Below are 26597 nucleotides of genomic sequence, written 5' to 3' on the forward strand. Positions count from 1 at the left end.
ATTGTAAGATGTTTCCAACCAATAAAATATTTCTACGATTAAACTTACATATTAAATACATTTTCGTGTTTAGAATATCATTGTCTCTATATTCAATGTGTTTCTGGTCATCTTAATATTTGTAAGAAGCCCAAACTGGATTTTGTCTTCAAATAATTTTGTAGATATGAAAAATATAGTTTTGGAAATAAAATAAAATTTAACTTAGTAAAAATATTAGAATGATCAGAAACAGGTTTTATATACAACCACTAATATATTATACAGAAAAATATATTTGACATCCAATTACAATCGTTAAAAAGTCTCTGTTAGTCGATAACATCTTAAAAATTGCAGCAAACTCAGGAATGTCCCTTTAATACAACAAAACAGCACCCATTCTAAATAAGAAGGTTTGAACAGTTTCATGTTTTTTTTTAAGCAAACAACTTTCAGGAGTCACATTAGAGTGTGATGACCAACATGTGAAAGAAGTCACTGCCAGTATGGCCGTGAGACTGTATATAATTTTCAGGGCATTTGAGATATGACTAAGGCATTGCAGAAATTTGACGCATGCATGGCTACTATTAAATTTGAAAGAAAGAAAGAAATGTTTTATTCAACGACTCACTCAACACATTTTATTTACGGTTATATGGCGTCAGACATATGGTTAAGGACCACACAGATATTGAGAGAGGAAACCCGCTGTCGCCACTTCATGGGCTACTCTTTTTGATTAACAGCAAGGGATCTTTTATATGCACCATCCCACAGACAGGATAGTACACACCACGACCTTTGTCTCACCTGTTGTGGAGCACTGGCTGGAATGAGAAATAGCCGAATGGGTCCACCGACGGGGATCGATCCTGGACCGACCGTGCATCAAGCGAAAGCTTTGCCACAGGGCTACGTCCCACCCCTATTAAATTTGAGCCCTGACTTCATATATCTTCACATTCCTAAAATATTGTAAATTTTAAACAAATATTTTCAAAGTGATCTCATCATCAATCATACCTTATACGAACCCTACCACGAAGTAATAATCTCCTTACATGGAACTAGTTAACTAGTCACACTGTATATATACATCTACAGATCTATTCCCCTTGACCACCATACTTCTCAATCTGTTTTATTAGTCGGTCCATTCAGACGGTATTAGCTACATTACACAGCGGCAAGCAAATTGGCATAGAAAGAACTCATTAATTTTGTGGCAAGTCACATGCACATGGGACATGGGCCGTCTTGTGAATTCTGCCGTCTTGGACCTTCAAACTGTGGTATCGCCATTCGGACTAGTTAAAGATGCCATTTACTAGCGGAAACGACGTCTGTCTATATTCCGGAACGTGACAAACCAATTACCCAGCATCTGTTAACTAATTTAACATATATGTCTTTCGGTTTCAAGTGAGAAATAACCAAGCATCCATCAGCTAATTTCGGCACAAAAGGACAAAATAATGTTGAGAATTGCAATGTCTTGTTTCTTCGATCCAGGACATTGAATTCATTCAACTCTAGTCTGTAGGACACCTGTACTCACAGAATGACTTGTATATAAAGAAGATCTTTTTGAAAATCATAAAAATACATTAAAGGTACTAAACCAGAGTTCGACAAATCTGCTAGCCCGATGCCCGTGGCTAGTGGTTTTTAAGTTCGGGCTAGTGAGAAACGCAAAACCACTAGCCCCTGCGGGCTAGTGGTTTCCCCCTTCCTCTCGTCATCGCTCGATCGTGGGATTTTTTTTTCTTTCTTTCTTTTTCTCTCGGCTGAAATTTCGTTTAATAAATTTGATTGTGACGTTTGTCATCGAATAATATCAACAACGCAATCAGTATATAATAATAATCCACTTGAGCTAGGTCTGCAAACTGCAGTAACATGCTATCTATCTCTACATTGTCACAGTTACAGCATGCATTGTTTACCTTTCCCTTTCAAGTTTCTGGCACAGGAAATAAAGTCTAATGACATGCGTGTTTTAATTGGTTAGACACGTCACGTGGTAGTTAATCTCGCACATATGTTTTAGGCTAAGAACTTGGAAATCACCAATCGCGACGACAGGTTAATCTCAATCAAGTAAACCCCAGCCATGCTTTGAATTTCAGTGTTTGTTTTATTTACCTATTGTTTTCTAATTTAACACTTCGCTGACATGTGGTTATCGGCAATCAGGAAAACAATTTACTTTAATGGTAACCGCATATGCAATGACTCGGCTTGGCCTATTACGTGTAGCGGTTTGGATAATACGTCACAGCTGCCGATACAAGATAATACCTTTTTTGTTCATCAATTAACAACGGATTAGATGTCGCCGTTATATTCTTTTGATATCGGTCTGACACGGAATAATGCCCTGTATTTGGCATCACCGTTCCTGGGGACATAAATAGTAGGCCCTAAATATATAACCAACTACCAAATACACTGAACCATCTATTACCGTGTGTCACACTGTTGTACCCTCATTTAAATTTAATTATTTTGATAGTGTGTTTAGATACCAACCAAGAGTTTGCTCAATTATTTTTCCCCGGGTGGAGGGCAAAAACGAAAACGGGACAATGACGATGGATCACACTTGACAAAAGACAAAACGTACGACACGACAAAAAACTGAAAGTTACAACATGATTTAAGTGTTTGTTTTATTTTACTGTTATACTCGTAAATGTGTAATGTTACAAAAATTATATAAAAATCCAGTTATAATTGATCAGGAATTTGGGCTAGTGCTTTATCTTGGTGGGCTAGTGGTTTTCACAAACCCACTAGCCCTGTGGCTAGTGACTTTTCAAAATATTTGTCATACTCTGACTAAACCTATTTTATTAGACAGTGTAAATATTCTCAGCTATTACAGGGGTTCTTTTTACTGTTAATTAACTTGTATTACTTGTTTGTTTCTGCTTTGTTTTCATTCTGTTCATATACGGCCTTGATAAGCATCGTTTCTTGAAAATGTACCAGTAAATATTAAGGTGACTTCGACTTCTCAAGGGGTGGGATTTAGCTCAGTCGGTTGATTCATTCAGCTGATTGTGTTTTTCCTCGTTCCAACCAGTGCAACACAACTGGACAAAGGCTGTGGTATGTGCTTTCCCATCTGTGGGAAAGTGCATATAAAGAGATCCCTTGCCACATTAGGAAAAATGCAGCAGGTTTCCTCTGATGACTACGAGTCAGAATTACCAAATGTTTGACATCCAATAGCCGATGATTAATCAATCAATGTGCTCCAGTGGTGTCGTTAAACAAACAAACTTCGACTTCTCAATACTACTAATACTGTAACTCAGCACCTTGAGCCAACGTTCAGCAAAAAAAAGGCACCATTTTGCCATCAGAAATAAAACCTGCTAATTAAACTAAAGATATTTAATGCATTAACTGTAATATAATCATAAACTAATGTAATAAATGATACTTACAAAATAAATGAATACAGAACAATACTAATAAAATTATTTAAGGAAAAAGACAAATTGTATTGCTTCAAATATTTTATCAAATTCAATGTGTTTCTAGCCATCCTATAGTGTTTATAGTAGCTCAAAATGCATTTTACATGATACAGAAAAGTTATGTAACTCTGAAACTAAGGTCAGTGGCTTTAAACATGTGTTTATAATTACTGTAAGGCTCAAAATGCATTTTACATTATACAGAAAAGTGATGTAACTCTGAAACTAAGGTCAGTGGCTTTAAACATGTGTTTATAATTACTGTAAGGCTCAAAATGCATTTTACATGATACAGAAAAGTGATGTAACTCTGAAACTAAGGTCAGTGGCTTTAAACATGTGTTTATAATTACTGTAAGGCTCAAAATGCATTTTACATGATACAGAAAAGTGATGTAACTCTGAAACTAAGGTCAGTGGCTTTAAACATGTTTTTATAATTACTGTAAGGCTCAAAATGCATTTTACATGATACAGAAAAGTGATGTAACTCTGAAACTAAGGTCAGTGGCTTTAAACATGTTTTTATATTACTGTAATTATTTTGTAAGGATGTAACTCTGAAACTAAGGTCAGTGGCTTAAAATGTTTTTTATTACTGATAACAAAATGCATTTTAAAGTGAAAAGTGTAACTCTGAAACTAAGGTCAGTGGCTTTAAACATGTTTTTATAATTACTGTAAGGCTCAAAATGCATTTTACATGATACAGAAAAGTGATTAACTCTGAAACTAAGGTCAGTGGCTTTAAACATGTTTTTATAATTACTGTAAGGCTCAAAATGCATTTTACATGATACAGAAAAGTTATGTAACTCTGAAACTAAGGTCAGTGGCTTTAAACATGTTTTTATAATTACTGTAAGGCTCAAAATGCATTTTACATGATACAGAAAAGTTATGTAACTCTGAAACTAAGGTCAGTGGCTTTAAACATGTTTTTATAATTACTGTAAGGCTCACAATTCATTTTGTGGAGGGCGAGATGTAGCCCAGTGGTGAAGCGCTCACTTGATAGATCCCTGTTGGTGGGCCCACTGGGCTATTTCTCCCTCCAGCCAGTGCACCACAACTGGTACATCAAAGACTGTGGTATGTGCTATCCTGTCTATGGGATGGTGCATATAAAAGATCCCTTGCTGCTAATCAAAAAGAGTAGCCCATGAAGTGGCGACAGCGGGTTTTCTCTCTCAATATCTGTGTGGTCCTTAACCATATGTCCGACGCCATATAACCGTAAATAAAATGTGTTGAGTGCGTCGTTAAATAAAAACTTCTTTCCTTTTTTCCTTCCTTCATTTTGTGGAATGGGAAGCAATCTCTGTTACTGACATTTTAATCTGGAAGCAAATGCTACAAATCGAGATCCAGTTCTAGACCTCTAGTCCGTCCTATCTTACAAAAATGTTGTTTGTAAATAATGTCAGTTTGGTTTGACATCAGTAGAAAAGTAAGTGTTTTGGAAATAACAAAATAAAAAAAAAAAATTGTGCAATTTAGAAAACTTTTGGTTAAGAAATAAATAACTAACAGTAAATTCCATAGTATAAAAAAAGATGTTCTCTGTGGGAAGGACTACAGATTGACTGCTTCTATCATTGCTTGTACAGTATGAATGAATGAATGACTGACTGAATGTTTAACGACACCCCAGCACGAAAAATACATCGGCTATTGGGTGTCAAACTATGGTAATGCAAACAAATAAGGTGATGATCAACATCAATATAAAAATTCAAGATATAAATAAAAACAGTGTAAAGAACTGCAAAAATACAAATACAAATATCACAGATAGATACTGACTTTTACTCAAAATTTCAATTTGTGCTGTATTGGCCATTCTCAAAGAGAATGTTACACCCCTGCACCACGGTGAGGTTACAGCACGCTCAGGGGTGCTTGTACAGTGGAACTCATCTAAACTGGACACACTCGGGACCAAGTAAAAAGTCCAGGTTTAAGAGGTATCCGGTTTACAGAGTTTCTTTTCTGCACAGATATTTATAAAAAGGGACTATGAAAAATGTCCAGTTTTAAGAGGTATCCGGTTTACAGAGGTTCTCTTCTGCACAGATATTTAAAAAGGGACCATGAAAAACGTCCATTTTTTTAGAGAATTCCGGTTTACAGAGGGTCTGGTTTTGAGAGGTTTCACTGTACTAACATAAACTTTGCTCTATTGCTAATTTTATGTAAATTTAAACTAATTATTTTCTTTCTTTTTTTCCTCCATTTTTTTTTTTTTTTTTTTTTTAGATGTCTAATTTAATACTAGTCATCCTAATGTCGACACAGCACTAACATCTTAATCTTAGAACGGCTGTTGTACACTGCTTTAAGATAGAAGGCAAAAGCTACTTGTGAAATTGATTATCACAAATCGTATATTTTGAGTGGCACTTCCTCTTGCTCTGTCAATTTCGATCCTTGCGCTGTGTGAGGCTGCATACACACATTCTAAGTGCTGGAAACAATTTGTCTCTCAAAATAGCAATATATTAGCTTCACTTAAAAACAAAAGAGCTTTTAAATATTTGCTAATTGAAGTTGCACTTACGATGAATGTTAGCAATAGCAACCTGTATATGTAAAGAATATTTTTGTTTTTTTGTTTTTTTTAATAACACCACTAGTGCACAATAATATATTAATTATTGGCTATATATTGAAAGGAAAGGAATATTTGCATACTGAAATTGCAGCACTTTTTAAACTATGACTATTTGGTGTCTAACATATGGTTAGCTGATGATGAATATATCAATGTGCTCTAGTTTTGTGGTTAAACAAAATGGAAGTTTAATTTTTCAATTAATCAGCAGCAAGGGATCTTTTATATGCAATATCTAACAGACATGATTGTACATACCACAACCTTTGTTACACCAGTCATAGAGCAGTGCCTGGAATGAGAAATAGTCACTGATGGGGATTGATCCTAGACTGACTATGCATCAGGTAAGCGCTCATTTACCAATGGGTTATGTCCCGCCCCACCTACAATATAGGAGGTGAAACTTTGTTTTGTTTACCAACACCACAAGAGCATTGATTCATTCATTAATCATCGGCTATTGGATGTCAAACATTTGGCAATTCGGACACGTTTTCATCAGAAGAAACCCACTACATGTAGCAAGGGTTGTTTCATATGCACTTTCCAACAGACAGGAAAGCACATACCACAGCCTTTGACCAATTGTGGTGTACAGGTTGTAATGGGGGGAAAAAAACAATCAGTTGAATGGATCTAATGAGGTGGTTCCATCCTGCGATGCAAGCATCTCAAGCGAGCACTCAACCGACTAAGCTAAATCCCGCCCCCCAATTAAAACTGATGCTTCAATATAGAAATTAAGAAAGAAAGGTTTTATTTAATGACATACCCAATACGTTTTAACTACGGTTTTATGGTGTTGCACATATATAGTAGTGTTGGACATATAGTTAAAAACAACAGAGATTAGTAGAGAAGAAACCTGCTGCTGCCACTCTTTTCAACTAATTAGTAGCAAAGGATCTTTTATATGCACAGACAGGATAGTACATATCACAACCTTTGTTACAACAGTTGTGGAGCATTGGCTGGTACGAGAAATAGCCCAATGGGCCTACCAATGAGGATCGATTCTAGACCGACCATGCATATGGTGAGCACTTAATTTAGCACTGGGCTACGTCCTGCCCCACAATATATACAATATAGGAGGTGATGACTAAGAATAAATCTTATTTCCCGTCTTCTGTTGTCACTCACAGAATAAAAAACAACTGGTTAATGACATACGTTATTGGCTTTATCCTCTTTATAAAAACATGAAACCAAAAAAACCTATGAAATAACCGGAATTCAAATGAAACTGCTCAATCAAGCATGCACCAATAAGATTTTCCACAAAATTGACTAAATTCATTTGGTTTAATCGATTTTCAATATATATTTTTTTTTCTGGGTTTTTTTTTTTTTTCAGGTTCTTTTTGCTTGCATGTCATGTAAAGCATACACTGAGAAAAATGTATTATAAAGTCTTCATTCAGAGACTTCACGGCAAAAGGTGACAACTGCACCCACTGCATGTCATAAGCAGGAGGCAGCGAACAAGAAAAACTACTCACTTGTATTAAAGACCTGAAAATGTCGACAATACTCTCGTCATCCCTGTAGACTTGCCACACAACACTTCTGCCTTTTGTTAGAGAATGCAGCTCGATTACTAATTTATAAAGTGTTGTTTTATGTCACAAACAAAGCAGTATTATGGATCTGTTAAGGGAGCATAAAACATCGAACAAATAAGCTACACACTTGGAAAAAATATCATCTTTGGAAAAAAATAGGAGTCAAAACAAAAAGTGTGATGAATATTCGAATCATCTAATATAGTATCATGACCTAGGACTGGCTATCTAAATATTGTTGAGATTTTCTTAATTCAAGATCTATGAAGGAAAGAAATGTTTTATTTAACGACACACTCAACACATTTTATTTACAGTTATATGGCATCGGACATATAGTTAAGGACCACATAGATATTGAGAGCGGAAACCTGCTGTCGCCACTTCATGGGCTACTCTTTTCGATTAGCAACAAGGGATATTTTATATGCACCATCACACAGACATGATAACATATACCATGGCCTTTGATATATCAGTCGTGGTGCACTGGCTGGAGCGAGAAATAGCTCAATGGGCCCACTGACGGGGATCAATCCCAGACCGACCGTGCATCAAGTGAATGCTTTACCACTGGGCTACGTCCCGACCCGTATGATCTATGAATGCATGGTTAAAACTTAAGAATTTGTTATCTATGACAATTTTAAAATGTTTTTGACAAAGGCCAAATATCTCATCTACAGTAATATTGAGTCTGTCTACAGCAATTTTTCAGACCAGTAACTTTTGCAACAAATGGGGTGAGACGTAGCCTAGTGGTAAAGCATTCGCTTCATGCATAGTCTGTTTAGGATCGATTCCCATCAGTGGGCTCATTGGGCTATTTCTCATTCCAGCTCATGCACCACAATTGGTATATGATGAAAGGCTGTGGTATGTGCCGTCTGTGGGATGGTGCATATAAAACATCACTTGCTACTAATGGAAAAATGTAGCAGGTTTTCTTTCTAAGACTATATCTCAAAGTGACCAAATGTTTCATATCCAATAGCCGATGATTAATAAATCAATGTACTCTAGTCGTGTTCTTAAACAAAATAAACTAAACTTTGCAATATATAAACATACCATTAAAAGCAAAAATCATTCCCTCAATCAACAGCAATAGTTTGTATCCAGTGGCACAAAACTGCCATCAGTAAAGTCCTTGACCTATGAAAATATATATCACAGCTATAGTCATTGCTGTCATTAAGCTCAAGCCCTGCAATGATAGATAGGTTTGGTTTTTTGTACAGACAGACAGTTAAAGTTTGTTTATGTTTACCGACACCACTGGAGCACATTGATTAATTAATCATTGGCTATTATAAGTCAATATGACCCAAGACAGGTAGCTGATTTATACAGGTCACTTTATACTTTATATGGCTGCTTTAGAATTATTTTGTTTTTGTTTAATGACACCACTAGAGCACATTGATTTATTAATCATCGGCTATTGGATGTCAAATATATGGTCATAGAGGAAACCTGCTAAATTTTTTCCATTAGTAGCAAAGGATCTTTTATATGCACCATCCCACAGACAGGATAGCACATACCACAGCCTTTGATATACTGGTGCACTGGCTGGAACGAGAACTAGCCCAATGGGCCCACCTGTGGGGATCGATCCCAAACCAACTACGCATTAAGCGAACGTTTTACCACTGGGCTACGCCCCGCCCCTCTGCTTTACAAAGGTGGCCACTTGAGACTAGTTGATTCATTAAAGTTTATATAGGACAGAGATGCTAATTCTGCAGCAAAATTAGATAGGCGTGCAGCGGTATAATCACATAGCACAAAATACATTACCTAATGACACACTGCACACCTAATGTTGTGTTATCACGCAATCAAATGAACCCAAACAATCATGCAATATCACGCTGATCTAGTCAATATCACATGAGATACAACACAACACAATACGCAATCAGTCTCCAGGGTCAAGCTCTGCTGGAAAACAATTACCACCTGAACTGCAGGCAATGATTATAATTACGTAAAGGGGAAGAAATGTTTTGTTACTGAGATGTAGTTCAGTTAGCCAATTCAGGAGCAAATAACCACGATCACCTTTTTCATCAGGGGTCACAATCTACAATATAGCCCAGTCAGTACAGCCTTCGCCTTAGGTACTTCGGTATAAAAGAATCAAATCCCTTTGGTGGACGTATATTCTCTCTGACTTCTGGATTTGGGTCAAGTATCCCATGACTGGTATATCAAAGGCCATGGTTAGTGCTGTCTTGTCTGTAGGAAAATGTTTGTTTTGTTTAACAACACCACTAGAGCACATTGATTTATTTATCATAGGCTATTATCATGTCAAACATTTGGTAATTTTGATATACAGTCTTAGACAGGAAACCCGCTACATGTTTCCATTAGTAGCAAGGGATCTAGTATAATCCCCATACCTTAGACAAAATAGCACATACCATGGCCTTTGATACACCAGTCGTGGTGCACTGGCTGGAACAAGAAATAGCCCAATGGGCCCCACTGATCAATCCCCAACCGACCATAAATCAGGAAAGCGCTCTTGTCTGCAGGAAAGTGCACATAAAAGATCCCTTGCAGCTAATGGAAAGAATGTAGTGGGTTTCCCCTGAAGACTAGGACGGTCTATGTGTCACAATGACCGAGTATTTAATATCCAATAGCCGATGATTAATTAATGTGCTAAAGTAGTGTTGTGAAAACCTTTTTTCTTTTATTCACCAGCCCTATATGGAGAGGATGGGAATAGAATGTCTGTTTAATAACACTTCAGCCCATTTGTAAACTATGGCTATTTGGTTATTTTGACCCATGTGTGTGGTGTGTGTGTGTGTGTGGTGTATGTGTGGTGTGTATGTGGTGTGATGTGTGTGTGTGTGATGTGTGTGTGTGGTGTGTGTGTGATGTGTGTGTGTGTGGTGTGTGTGTGGTGTGGGTGTATGTGTGTGGTGGGTGTGTGGTGTGTGTGTGTGTGGTATGTGTGGTGTGTGTGTGTGTGAGGTGTGTGGGGTGAGTGTGTGTGTGGTGTGTGTGTGGTATGTGTGGTGTGTGTGGTGTGTGTGGTGTGTGTGTGGTATGTGTGTGGTATGTGTGGTGTGGATGTGGTGTGTGGGTGTGGTGTGAGTGTGTGTGGTGTGAGTGTGTGGGTGTGGTGTGTGTGTTGTGGGTGTGGTGACAGATAAGACAGTTTGTTTTGTTTAACAAACACTACCAGAGCACACTAGAACAATAGAGATTTATTAATCATCGGCTATTGAATGTCAAACATTTGGTCATTCTAACATATAGTCTTTTTTAAAAAGAGAGTAAACCCGCTACATTTTTCCATTAGTAACAAGGGATCTTTTAAATGCACCATCCCACAGACAGGATAGCACATACCACGGCCTTTGATATACCAGTCATGGTGCACTGTCTGGGACAAGAAACAGCCCAATGGGCCCCCTGATAGGGATCGATCCTAGACAGACTGCGCATCAGTAGACAAGACAGACTGCGCATCAGTAGACAAGACAGATGCATATATATATATATATATATATATATATATATATATATATATATATATATATATATATTTCAGATGAGTGATATCAAGATGTCTGATTGTAAATAAGCTTTATTTGGCCATTATTTCCCAACATCTACTTTTAGCTCCTCTAATAAAGCCAAAGGCTCTAGTGAGCTTATGTCATAGAGCTTGGCACGCCATTCATTAAGGTTTCTTATTTTAGATATTTGATACAGCAAGTAGAAATCAAAGTAACCAAGCCATAAGTTACATTCAATGTCAACATGTACTGAACATCATTAGTTTATTTTTATTTTTTTTAATTATTTAAAGACAGAAAAAGTTTTTATGTATAAATCAACTAACTATAGAAGCTGCAGTATTATTTCACAGTAAAGAATGCTATATCACTCTGATTGAAGGAAGGAAATGTTTTACTTAATGACACACTCAACACATTTTATTTACGGTTATATGGCGTCAGACTTATGGTTAAAGACCACACAGATATTGAGAGGAAACCCGCTGTCACCACTTCATGGGCTACTCTTTTCGATTAGCAGCAAGTGATCTTTTATATGCACCATCCCACAGACAGGATAGTACATAGCACGGCCTTTGTTACACTAGTTGTGGAGCACTGGCTGGAATGACAAATAGCCCACTCTGATTGAAGTCAGATCCTACAGTTCACCTAGTACTATCTGTTAACAGATCTGAATGACAAATAGCCCTCTGATTGAAGTCAGATCCTACAGTTCACCTAGTACTATCTGTTAACAGATCTGAATGACAAATAGTCCACTCTGATTGAAGTCAGATCCTACAGTTCACCTAGTACTATCTGTTAACAGATCTGAATGACAAAACCGTAAAACATGGTCAGGGTGGTATCTAGAACTGCTTAATGCAATCTAATGGACATTTGGCAAAATAGTGTCTGATTCCATGAATCGGTCTAGTGCCTCATCTTTAGGATGATAGCCACTCTATAGTAGATCCTTGACTGGAGATTTTATCTCTCTTGCAATGTTAAATTCTGTATCCTGGTTACTTCTCATCATTAATACTCGGGCAAAAATTGTAATTTTCCATAATCCATATCCAACAAAATAAACACACATCCTGCTTTTTACCTGGAGTATTTTAAAAATATTGTTGTACCTGAACATATGCCTCCCGTGGTGCAATGGGCCCACTTACAGGGATTGATACCAGACCGACCGTGCATCAAGCGAGCGCTTTACCATTGGCCTATGTCTCGCCCCGAATATGAATAAATACATTTGGAATGACCGTTGGCCAAATTATTACAAATTTTGCTTTGCCATTAGAAGAAACACTAAGTTTGAACGTACAAAATTATTTTAGACAAAAATAGCTATTAAGATACTATAAAGCTACAATGTCCAGAAATGCATTGGATATAGAGATATTTATATTCTAAGCAAGAAAATGTAAGTAAATTGTTATTTTAATAATGCAAAAATATTTTATCTGCTGAAGATCATTTAAAATGGCTACAAACTCAGGATATAGTTCCTACACAGCTGGTTTTAGACTAGAGTATTTTAATTTTGTCTCAACAAAAGGAAATATTTCAAATGTCATTTGACTGACAGCGAACAAGCATGGCTAAATCAATATGAGAACTAAGCAGGGGTCTGCGAAACTTTAATAAAAGATCTGGTGACAAGAAATACGCAGAAGCCAGCATTCTGTCTTGAAGTGCTCATGCATGCAGTAAATCACTTCATATTTGCTGTCTAGACACCACATTATCTTGTTTATATGTGCATTATTTTTCTTTTGATATAATCATATTGCATTGCATTTACCAGCATGGTCTTATTGTGGATAAACAAAAACAAACAGTTCCCTGTTGCCAAAAGTAACGCTAGCAGACGGATAAATTGCAGACTTGAGGGATAAGAGGAGGGGAAATTCATGGGTGTGATCCACAAAGACTGGGGATTGGACCAGTCTGAAGTGGATAATGTGCGTCCATCTTGGGGATTATAAATAACAAGAGTGAAAAGGAACACACATGCAAAAAAATGTAGTTACATAGAATAGAATAGATGTTTAACAATACCCCAGCACGAAAATACATCAGCTACTGGGTGTCAAAACTATGGTCAATGCAAACAAATAAAGTTGATGATCAACATCAATATAAAAATTCAACAATTAATTTAAAACGCAGTGTAAAAAACTGTGCAAAAAAATACAAATATCATAAATAGGTAATATTAAAATTTAGAATAAAAGTCAGTATCACGTAAAAATTGTAATAAAAGTTCTGGATGGAATCAAAAGGATTCCATCACATTTCGTTGTCCAAATATATCTTTTCGAGTTTCTTCGAGATGCGTACACTCCACCAAAATGTAGTTACAGTCACACAGGGTTCATTACATACTTTAATTCACATGATTATTCAACTACCTGTAACACAATGTTTACTGTACGCTTAGTATTTTAAATAAGTTCTGCTACATTAAAGCAGAGACAGTTCTACATGAAGGGCAGACAACTATTCTATGAAGGATACTTGTCAATTATTGACAATTTGTGAGGACAATATTCAACACTGATACTGACCAATAATTTGTTTTATTAAAGTACATATATTATCATATCAGAAAGTTTAGTACATTCATATTTTCTCTTTTTTTTTATCTTATTAAAAATATAATTGTGTGTGGTTATAGTTTTCTGCAAAATATGTTCTGACGATCTTTGTGCGATGTGATAAGAACAGGAACATGGAATTAAACAAATCTCAGTGGTCAATATGATCTAATCAGATAGAATGGTCTGAGCGCAATAGCATTATTTATAGACTGCCATGTGACTGGTTTTTGACCAATCAGAATACAGATATATTCAAACTATGTAACAAATCATTTCAAATGATGGATAAACTCTTTATATGAGCAAACAACTACACAATTACATAATTTTACAAAATTGCAATCTTTCGAAAAAGGGGGAGGGATGTAGCCCAGTGGTAATGCACTCGCTTGATACAGAGTCAGTCTGGAATTGATCCCCATCAGTGGACCAATTGGGTTATTTCTCATTCCAACCAATGCACCACAACTGGTATATCAAAGACCATGGTATGTGTCATCCTATCTGTGGGACGGTCTATATAAAAGATCCCTTGCTACTAATGGGAAAATGCATCAGGTTTCTTCTCTAAGACTATATGTCAGAATTACCAAATGTTTGACATCCAGTAGCAGATGATTAACAAATCAATGTGCTCTAGTGGTGTCATGTAAAAAAAAAACCCCAAAACCCCAAACAAACAAACAAACAAACAATCAATCAATCAACATGTGCTCATTGGTCAACTCTCACACCTAGGCTATTAATTAACAAATATATATATAGTTCACATACTGACCGTATTTCTTATGGATTTACTTCAAATAGCCATTTCTTTGTCCAATACTTTTGAACTATTTTCACACATCCATTGCCATCAGTTGTCCATATAATCAATACTGATAGGAACTTCTTAATTGTTGTAATCTGATTATTAATATTTGTATGGTTTGCTAATAAATAGTGAACGTGGCCACCACGGTTCGTTGGGTTCAGAAAAACAGTATTTTCTCATAGATCCACAATCAAGGTAAACAACTGATATGCTTTTCACAAATAGTTCACTTCACAAAAGCTTTGCTTTCCCACAAGAATATGAGACTCATGTTCCCATAAAGTTAATACATCTTTATTTCTATATTTGAAAAAAAAAATCCACAATAAAATATTCTGAAAAAGATTAAATATTTAACAGGAATTAATTTTATAAAAAAAATTCTGTAATAGTAACAAAGGATCTCTATTTGTTCTTTCTTAAATCACACGTGAAATGTTACCAAATGACTCTGAAAAGGAAAGGAATATTTGTCAGCTATTAGGTACATAGGCATCGAAGGAGGTTATATGGTGTCAAACATATGGTTATGAACCACACCATTATTGAGAGAGGAAACCCGCTGTCACCATTTCATGGGCTACTCTTTTCAATTAGCAGCAAGGGATCTTTTATATGCACCATTCCACAGACAGGATAGTACATACCACGGCCTTTGATATACCAGTCATGGTGCACTGGCAGGAGCGAGAAATAACTCAATGGGTCCATCAACAGGGATCGATCCTACACCAACCGTGCATCAAGCAAACACTTTACCACTAGGCTATGTCCCACACCTTATGATCAGTTGTGAAGCACTGGCTGGAATGAAAAATAACCCAGGCATCGAAGGATGCTAGTAACTAAGGGACAGGGGAGGGCAATTATTAATTTGTCTTTCAATGGCGGGATGTATATTCTGGCCACTTCAGCTTCAGAACAGGAGGCAGAAACAATATAAAAGATAAATAGCTGCTGATACCAGGTTTTTTCTTTTATATTCAAGAGTATCATGGAGTAATCAATAGTCACGCATGTCACTTTTATTTTTCTAAAGCTTGCAAGCACATATGCGAACAAGTGATGTGACATTTATCTACAAATGAAAAACCAACACTTCCTGTTCTGCTTACAGAATACATCTACAATGAAAAACATTTTGATAAGTGATTTACATATGTTTTTTCAAGAAAAAGACTGTTTTCACTAATACCAAATACAAGGATCCAGAGACTGAAATTGCTAAACATGTAACAAGATTTCAGTGCACGTTTTACATAGTACGCCAAAAGTGGTTTTTATTTAAAACCTGGCTTTGGCAAAAATGAATTCGGCAGTAGATATTAATAACACAGTGTGTTATATACAGCACTGGACCAACTATTTACGTAAATAATATTCATTTTATTGCTTTTTGGTTACACATCTTTACTTTACTGTTTATCCGTATCACAGACTATTGATTACTCCAGAATATATATGTAACAATGACCATTTTTTTTATATACACCACCAACAGGAATCATCATTAAGTTACTGTAGGTCACAGCCCTTCAATAAATAAGACATTTTGAGGTTTTTATTCACGTTATATTAGTCTTTGTTTAGAAAACAGTAACCCGAAATAAATAATTCAACATCAACTACACATCAACATAAAAAGTGTTTTAATACATCACAGGTTTGCGTGCTGTCTTGGGGCTGGATTAGCATATTTATAGCACTACCGGGTTGCGTAATACAAAATTGATAGCACTGTTTTGTATGGATACAGATGTATCACATTGTACTTTTGCTGTATGATGAAACATGCATGACTATAGCCTGGCATGGTTACTTTTTTATGTTTTGTTTAGTATGACATACCAATTCATTATGCAAGTTTCAGATATCACTACACAATTATAAAATAATTAACAGTAGCAAATATAAATAATGAAAATTTTGAAAACACAATGTTCCTTGTTTTAGTTTTTTTGTTTGCTTGTTCTGTTTATCGACATCACTGGAGCACAATGATTAATCAATCATCGGCTATTGGATGTCAAACATTTGGTAACTCTGAAATAAAGAGTCTTAGATTAGTAGCATTAGCAACAAGGGATCTTTTAAGTGCACTTTCCCACAGACATGACCCCCAATAACCGATCCGACACAAAATAACCGTAAATAAAATGGGTTGAGTGCGTCGTTAAATAAAACATTTCCTTCCTTCCTTTCCAATAACCGATGTGTATTTCTGTGCTGGGGTGTCGTTAAACATTAATTCATTCATTCATTCATTTCCCACAGATCCTACAATGTAAGCACCATAGGCGAGCACAACTGAGCTTAATCCCCCCCCCCCCACCTCCCCCATTTTAGAGTAAAGTTAAAGCTTGTGTTCTTTAACGATACCATTAGAGCACATTGATTCATTAATTAATTGAGAGCTACTGGATATCAAACATTCAGTAAATTTAAACAGTCTTCAGCGGGAACCCCATAATGTTTCCATCAGCAGCAAGGGCTCTTTTATATGCACTCCCCCCTCCACAGACAGGACATCTAGCATATACAACATACATATATACCAGTTATGGAGTACTGGTTTGGATTGGAAAACACCAAACCTCACGGGCAGGTGATCTAAACTAACTCAGTTGTCTTAGAGTAAAATTTAAAAAACATGACATTTAATAATCAATTCTTAGTATTTACAAGACAGCAGAAAGCATGAATCAGGGAACATTACCTTAGAGTCTTCTTCGTCTAGACAAAAAAGTTAAGTACTGTATTTTATAATCTGAATGACAAAACGGTCATCTGCAATCCATCCTATATCTCTACACAATGCAAAGCCAAATGGGGATTTAGCAAAAAGGTGGTTGATTCCATGAATCTCTGTTTAGTGTCCTGTCTGAAGGAGGACAGCCAGTTATGAAGTAATCCTTTACTGGACAATACATCCTTCCTGCACCGCTCAAGAGGACTGCCACTCCAAGACTAGTTTACTAAATCAAAATTATAGCACAGGACAGAACTCAATGGAATAAATAAATCTGTGATGATATGCACTCAAAAATTAGTTAAAACAGTCATGATATCAGGTGTTTGCAATAGGTGATCATATCTTGCCCCACTGATAGCACTAGTCATGAGTACTGCACCACAGCTGGCCCCCTTAACTCTCTATAGATACGGCCCTGCAAACCTGACTGCTCTTGTATGAAGGCAAGAGAAACGGTGTAAAAATGTGTCGAAAGACCAAACTACTTGGATCAATAAGAAATGAAGCAAATTAGCATTCTGATAAAACACCAAGTGGGAAGAGGTACTTAAGTGGCCAGATATGTACATTGGATTATTGTTTTGACCACGGCATTGGCAGTGACTGCATGATAAAATAGACTTCAAAATTCATACAATGAACAAACATTTGTACGTGTAATATGGACCACTTTAAACACAGTAGAGTGTGCATGGTGGTCAGAATGTCATTACATGCAGTGTATGCCAGTTTGAACTATTTTTAACCAAGACATTATGTTGTTAGAAAACTTTAGAATCTGTAGATTGGTGGTTCTAGATTTATGTGTCTAAGACAGACAGACAGACAGACAGACAGACAGACAGACAGAGACACAGAGACACAGACAGGCAGAAAGACGGAACATCTAAAACAAAAAAACCTCAGCATGTGCAACATGCTCTGTTTAAAAAAAACAGCAAATAAACTGTATGTTAAAAGCCATATGATAAAAAAAAAAAAAATTCTAATTAATTTCCATTATAATAGTTATAAACTTTTAATAGCCAGTTGTGAAAGGTTTGAATAGATATTTGATATGTCATGATTTATTATTTCACTAATGGTATGGTACTATTTGAAAACCAGGGCCATACTCAATGTTTGAATTATCTCAGTATCACTCGATTCCAGAGTACATGGAATCTGAAGTGCCTGCCAGGTAGTTATCCCCCATTGGGGTCATACACTCAGGAGATACGCCCATAATCACACCTGTGAAACACAGTGTATGTTGCCTTATACATGTCCCCATTGAGACTAGCATAACAGTGTACTCACTCTAAATTGGAGTTGATACTGGAAGGAAAGAAGGACGGAAGGACGGAAGGAAGGAAGGAAAGAAGGATGGAAAGAGGGAGGGAGGGAGGGAGGGAGGGAGGGAGGGAGGGCGGGCGGGCGGGCGGGCGGGAGGGAAGGAAGGAAGGAAGGAAGGAAGGAAGGAAGGAAGGAATGTCTTATTTCATGACTTACTCAACAGATTTTTATTACAGTTATGACATCGGACATTAAGGATCACACAAAAATGAAAGCAGAAACCAGCTGTTCGCACTTCATGGGCTATTCTTTTCGATTAACAGAAGGGTTTCTTTTACAGGCATCATCCCACAGGCAGTACATACTTTGGCTTTTATCACCAACTGGGATTGATCCTAGATCAATCATGCATCAGGTGAGTGCGTTACCAATGGGCTACATCCTGTCTTTCAAATTGGTACTGGAATGAAAAATCCCCCATTGCCTCAGGTGGAATATTACGCCAATATCTATCAACTTGGAATTTGATAACAGTAAGGGCCCTGTAACTAAACAACCAAGACCAGCTGACATATTAATTACCAGGTAGCATTATGTACAGGTATTCTAAACAAAAACAATATACAGTCAAATCAGTTTAATTGCATAGCCCCTGTGCATGTCAAATTTATGCTAATAACTGGTATAACCAATTATTCAATAGAGCCCCATTTCCAGATTATAACCAACGATAAACTTTACAAATGCCTTGTGGACAGTCTATCTTACTCTTCACTGCAGAACACTGTCTGAATGCTGATACATGTATGCATTTCATTTGTTTATACATGCATTTTAAAATAATAATAAATAAAATAACAGTATAAATGTTGTAAGATTAAAAAAAAAAAGTCAGTTCTGTGCAGCCGAATAACATGCAAATAACCAATTTATGCTATAAACCAGTACTAGCAAAACAAAAGCCGATAACCACGCTTAGTAAAAGGATTCATCATAATAAACAAGCATTCTCAAAGTACTGCTAAAACAATTAATGTCCCCTCCCGGTCCAACACATTTTCATATTTCCTAAGTTCAAGAACCATAACTCTGTGAACAATGGGTAAATCAACATCAAAGTCAAATCTGATATGTAACAGTACATGATAAAGATATACACAAAAATTCCTCTCAATATCTTGAGGTATTGCAAAAAAACACTAAAAAAAACCCAGAAAACAACTTTCGTATCTCTGAAGTCCAACGACCATAACTTTGTCAAAAATGGATATATTACTTTATCTGTGACAGTAAGTGATAAAAGCTACACACAAAATCTTAGTTCAATATTTTGATGCATTGTGAAAATAATGTCTGCTAAACTGTATGTGGGACAGTCGGACGGAAAGACAGATGGACATAAGGATGAAGACAAAACCTACAATCCCCTCTAGTTGGAACCAGTAGGAGAATAATAATAATACGAGTTACAAGGAATTACGGATTATCTGTCTCGAGTGAAATTAATGTTGTCAGTCACGAGCTTTAGCTTTAACGTTAATTTCATGAGTATCGAGTGGGTTATTGTATTTATTACCCATAGTGTAAATAGTTTAGAAACTTAAACTTTAAATTTCTTACATGACACAAACTATATAATATACAAGATGTGAAAGTCTAAGGAAACTGATGACGTCACTATAAAGAAAAGCAATGACGTCAAAAGCTATCTTTAGGTACATTCACTGTTGTTTGTAAAATCTCATCAACGAGAGACTTGACAGTCGAGGAAACCAATGGCGTCACCAAACTAACGACAGATAAAAACTACATTCACCCTTATCTCACTGCCCATATGGGTAATAAATAATAATAATACACTGTAAGTCAAAAAAATATATTACAGTGTTGGGACAAGTACTCGTTACTTTGGTGGGGGGGGGGGGGGGGGGTTCTTTTTTTTTATTGTCGGTGGTGACATTGGTTAAAATATAATCTGTCAAATAATGATTGCACTATACATGTAGATCTGATATATTTTTCACTTTAATATCTTGTTATGGTTTACAGTGTTAAAAATAATAGTTATTAAGGATAAATAATAATACGAGTAAAATTAATAGTTACATGGCTGTTCCAGAAATAATCAAATAATGTATTTTCTTTTAATCCACGTTTTATCACCACTGCATACACAAAATAAATAAATAAATAAATAAATAAATCACTGAAATCAATAGTGAAACATACATTAACACTGAGATGGATACATCAAACCAAAATTGATAGAGAAGAAATTATGGTTACCATGACTGCCATCAGAAACGAAAAAGAAAGAAAGAAAGAAAGAGAGGAAGCGGGAAAAAAAGGAAGGAAAGAAGGAGAGAATAGGAAGGATGGAATGAAGGACTAATGGCAGGAAGAAAAAGAACGAAAGAAAAAGGAAGGAAGGAAGGAATAGAAAGAAAGAAGAAAAGAAAGAAAGAAAAGAAAGAAGAGGGGGAAAAGGAAGGAAAGAAGGAGAGAATTGGAAGGAGAATGAATGAAGGACTAATGACAGGAAGAAAAAGAACGAAAGAAAAAGAAAGGAAGGAAGGAAGGAATAGAAAGAAAGAAGAAAAGAAAAAGAAAGAAAGAAGAAAGAAAGAAAAAAAAGAGGGGGAAAAGGAAGGAAAGAAGGAGAGAATAGGAAGGATGGAATGAAGGACTAATGGCAGGAAGAAAAAGAACGAAAGAAAAAGAAAGGAAGGAAGGAAGGAATAGAAAGAAAGAAGAAAAAGAAAGAAAGAAGAAAAGAAGAAAGAAAGAAAGAGGGGGAAAAGGAAGGAAAGAAGGAGAGAATAGGAAGGATGGAATGAAGGACTAATGGCAGGAAGAAAAAGAACGAAAGAAAAAGAAAGGAAGGAAGGAATAGAAAGAAAGAAGAAAAGAAAGAAAGAAAGAAGAAAAAAAAAAGGGGGAAAAGGAAGGAAAGAAGGAGAGAATAGGAAGGGAGGAATATGAATGATTGTTGGAAGAAAATACTTAAATGGCATGTAATAGAATTAAATAAAGAAGAAGAAAAGAACGACAAAAGAAGAAAGAAATTAAGGAAAAGAAGGAATAAAGGAAGGAAGGAAGGAAAGAAGAGAAAACGAAAAGAAAGTAAAAAAAAAAGAAAGAGGGGGATAAAAGGACAGAATGAAAGAAAGGAGAGAATAGGAATGAATGGAGAATGAAGGACTAATGGCAGGAATAAAAGAAACGAAAGCAAAAAGACCTTAAGGAAGGGAAAAATAATAATAGAAAGAATGACAGAAAGAAGAAGAAAGAAAGAAAGGAAGGGAATAAAAAGGAAGGAAAGAAGGATAGATAATAGGAATGATGGAATGAATTACTAATGGCAGGAAAAGAAAAGAAACGAAAGAAAACTAAAGGAAGGAAGGAATAGAAAGAAAGACAAAAGAACAATGAGAAATAAAAGAAAGAAGAAAGAAATGAAAGAAAAAAGAAAGAGAGGGTAAAAAGGTAAGGAAAGAAATAGTAGGATGGAATAATGACTATGGGAATGAAGAAACTAACTCAAAAGAAATAAGAAAGAAAGGAAGGAAGGACTCTAGGAATAGAATAGAAAATATAAAGAAATAATAAAGAAAGAATAAAAGAAAGAGGGGAATTAAATAAAAGAGGGAAAGAAGGTGAATAGGAATACTATGGAATAATTACTAATGGCAACGAAAGAAAAAGAACGAAAGAAAAAGAAGGAAGAATAAATAGAAATAAAGAAGAAAGATAAATAAAAGAAAGATCAAGAAAAGAAAGAGGGGGAAAAAGGAAGGAAAGAAGGAGATAATAATAGGATGTTATTTGCAACGGAATGACTAATTGCAGTAAGAAAAATACCGACTAAATAAAAAGGAAGGAAGGAATAGAAAGAAAAGAAAAGAAGAAAGAAAGAAAGAAAGAAAAGAAAAGAAAAGGGGGGAAAAACTAAGGAAAGAGTAGATAAGAATAGGAAGGATTTAATTAAGACTAATTTCAGGAATAAAAAGAACGAAAGAAAAAGAAAGGAATTAAGGAAGGAATTAATAGAAGGGAATATATAAAGAAGAAGAAATAAAGAAAAAAAAGAAAGAAATAAGTTCAAGAAGAGAAAGATAATATAGGAAGAAAGAAGTTATAGGACTTAATTGAATAAGAATAAGGCTTAAGAACAGAAAGGAAAAAAGAAAGAGTAATAATTAGAGGAGAAAAGAAAGATATATAACTAAGAGGGGGACAAGAAAAATAAGAAAGAAAGAAAGAAATCAATGATGGGTAATGGCAGGAAACAGAACGGAATAGTAAGTAGAAGGATATTACTTCCTAATAGACAAGAATGAAATAAAAATAGAAAGGAAGAAAAATGAAATGAAGAAAAAGTAAGATATGAAGAAGAAAAAAAAGAACAAAAGAAGATGGAAAAGAAGGAAGGAAGGAATAGACATATGAGAAAGAAATGATTTAATTAATTACGAAGAAATTAAAGACAAGAAGAAAAGAAAATAATGAAAAATTAAGAAGGAAGTAATTAAATGAATAAAAAGGAAGGAAAGAAATAAAATAAAGTTGAAAAAAAGTAATGAATAAAAAAAAATTTACTAAAATAAATAAAAAAATAACGAAGAAAAGAAATAAAAAGGAAAAATAATTATATAAAAGAAAGAAAAAAAAATAAGAAATAACGAAAGAAAGAAAAAATAAAATTTAAATTAAGAAAATAAACTAAATGATTAATAAAAAAAAAAAACTAATTTCATTAATAAAAATAACTAAAGAAAAATAAAGAAACAAATAAAATCTAAATAAAAAAAAAAAAAAAAAATAACAGAAATAAATAGAAAGAAAGAAAAACAAAAAAATAAGGTAAAAATATAATGACAATAATTATGAAAGATAATTTAATTAATTAAAAAATGTTCTAAGTAAAAAATAACTAAATAACGAAAAAAGAAAAGAAAAATAAATAAAGAAAAGAAGGAGAGGAATAAAAAATAAAGAAATAAAGAAAAAAGAAAGAAGCAAGAACTAAAGAAATAAACTAGGAAGAAAAGAAAGATTAAATAATTATGATTTAAGGAAGACCATTTTCACAAACAGTCCGAGAAAGAAAGAAGCAGAAGAAAGAAAGAAAACAATCAACAAGGAGGAATGAAGGGGGTTTTCTTCCTGTAAATTTGCATCCCCAAAGTTTTCTGTATGTTTGCTCCCCAAGAACTATAACATGACCTTCACTTAAAAGGAGAAATACAGCACAAACATTCTGATGTAAAATGAATGGACAAGAGAAGATCAATTAAAGAGATATTGGGCTTTTTTTTCCTCCCTCACTTAACTCACCTGTCGATATTTAAATGTCCGTCATCGTACCGAGGACAAAGTACTCCAATAAAAAGGAACACAGTTGTTAGCCGTCACCAGTCCCGGCCCATGAATGAATCCTTATTAACTTGTATTGACGTAGTAGCGACTGTTGCGAATGCCTCAAGAACATTTGCCGCCCTTGCTATTATACCATCTGCAGGATGGATGTGAAAGGTTCCAAGACACCATCCGATGACAGTGTGTCAGCACTGTGACCACACAACACTCCGACAGCATGCAGGCATCAATACAAACAGGTTTCAGGTTGTTATTTTGTTTTCGCCCGGCAAGACACACTGGTTATTAAACTGCAAAGCAGATTGCAAAGGAATTGTAATGCTTCACTGAGTTCTATTTAGAATTTTTCAAATTAATATTTCATGAAGCTACTTTTTTATGCTTTCATCCCACTTTTTTAATGCAGAAAAATGGATAATCTTTTTCTCTCAATATAAAGGCATTAAAGATTGATAATTATATCATCTGTATAAACTTTTAATTGGATATTTAAAAATTAATATATTATAACTAATAAAGTACTTTAAATATGTATGTAATCCTAAACAACTTTTTTAAAATTACATTTTAATTTTTTTCCATTTTTTAATCTATATTATTATTAATAAATGTTTAAATAACTGTAGCCATAAAATTAGAATGACTAAAAGCAATAACGTATTCCAATGTCAGTAGCAGATCATGGATTTTATTTGGAGGTGCAACAATTATCCATTAAATTAAACATTTTAAAAACAATGATGTTGATAAAATTAATCTTCTGAAAACTACAATCTCGGGGAAAAGATTAATTCATTAAAATAAAGATACATGTACAAATATTTTCAAATGTATATTAGGTTTTAGATATTAATCTTAGCAAACCAGCATTCATATGACTATTTTTAATTTAACATGTTACAAAAAAAATAAAATAATGCATTAGTAACAAAATCGAAACAAGGTCAAACATTGTTAATTAACAGAAAACTACATAAGTTTAAATGAAGAGAGTTAGATACATTAAATTAGTAAGTTATCTCGAAAATACTACACTCTGTTTTTGCACACAGATGTACAACGAAAGAGAGAAATCGTCAAAAAGAAGAAATGAACACTATTCAAGCGGCGAAGTTAATCTGCTCGGCTAAGAGCAAGCCATCTCCCACATGATTCCATGATTAACTCCATTCGAAAGAGAAATCCTCTAATCAACGTGACCGCAAACACACCCTCAATGAGACAGCCAGGGCCGCCGAAGCGTCATTTCTCTGAAGAACAAATCTCGCTATTACATTAATCGGACACTTACACACAGCGGTCACTTGCTGTAACCCTGGCCCGAGCACGGCACACACACACAGACATGTGCTTGGACTGACTCTCCTACAGTCTTCGTTATAGGTGGTGCTCTCTCTCTTGATGGAGGAAACACGGAAATCACCCACGACTGTTTGCTCTTTGGGACAAAGTGAGCTAGCATTATCAAATCAATAAGCCGTGAGGTGACATTGTAACTTTGGACAGTTTACACACATCCATGGGAATGGCAATGTCGTTGTGGGATTCTCTGTGAATTTGACAGCAGTCTGAGCTTTTCGCTAACAACCACTTTCATAGCACCGCTTTAATCTGCTCTCCAAATAATCTAATTTGCATTCAAAAGATCAGATTTGACTGGTATTGAAGTTTCTGGTGTAGTTCCTCTTTTACAAGACAGTTTGAAAAAGTCTTTAAAATTTTACACATCTGGAGATCGGTAATTAGTTTTTCCCACTAAATATTTTATATGGACTAAAAAGCTTGAATGTTTTGTGAAATCAAGTGAATAGCACAATTTGTAGCAGGTTTCCTCTGAAGACTACATATTATATGCCCAGTCCACTTTAAGAGGCAGAGAAGTTGATTTAAAAGTGGTTTAGAATACAATTAAAAGTGTTTACAGTTTAATAGTTTAATGCTAAAGCATAATCCTAAAGACTAGTACTGTAAAATCAATACTTGTTATATATGGAAGGAAGGAAATGTTTTATTTAATGATGCACTCAATACATTTTATTTAAGGTTATATGGAGTCGGACATTTGGTTAAGGACCATACAGATATTGAGGGAGGAATCCCGCTGTTGCCACTTCATGGACTACTCTTTTCGATTAGCAGCAAGGGATCTTTTATATGCACCATCCCATAGACAGGATGGCACATACCACGGCCTTTGATGTACCAGTCGTGGTGCACTGGCTGGAGCGAGTATTATGTATGGATGCAGGCTATGTCAAAATCTATCCAACAGGCTTGATGTTCTACAAATATTTGTTTTTGTTTAATGATACCAGTAGAGAACATTGATTTATTAATCATCAGCTACTGGATGTCAAACATTGACCATTCTGACATAGTCTTTGATGAAAAGTTAAAGTTTGTTTTGTTGAACGACATTGATTTATTAATCATCAGCTACTGGATGTCAAACATTTGGTCATTCTGACATATAGTCTTAGAGAGGAAACCCACTATATTTTTCCATTAGTAGCAAGAAATATTTTATAAGCACCATCTCACAGACAGTATAGCACATATCAGGGCCTTTGATATACCAGT

The 26597-nt window shown here is 35.2% G+C and overlaps 1 protein-coding gene across 2 annotated transcripts in view; it reads right to left on the minus strand.

Annotated features, from left to right (window-relative positions):
- The window catches only part of LOC121379359 (pro-neuregulin-2, membrane-bound isoform-like), a 161339-nt gene that overhangs the window by 119734 nt on the left and 15008 nt on the right, over window positions 1-26597 (minus strand). The window contains exon 1 of one of the 2 annotated variants that reach the window (XM_041507936.1): window positions 23976-24257. The exons of the other annotated variant lie outside the window; for it this stretch is intronic. The gene's annotated coding sequence lies outside the window, so the exon portion shown is untranslated. Of the gene's footprint in view, window positions 1-23975; window positions 24258-26597 lie in introns of those variants that run through there. 2 annotated transcript variants of the gene reach the window in all.

Source organism: Gigantopelta aegis, chromosome 8 (assembly GCF_016097555.1).
Source record: "Gigantopelta aegis isolate Gae_Host chromosome 8, Gae_host_genome, whole genome shotgun sequence".
NCBI classification, from domain to species: Eukaryota; Metazoa; Mollusca; class Gastropoda; order Neomphalida; family Peltospiridae; genus Gigantopelta; species Gigantopelta aegis.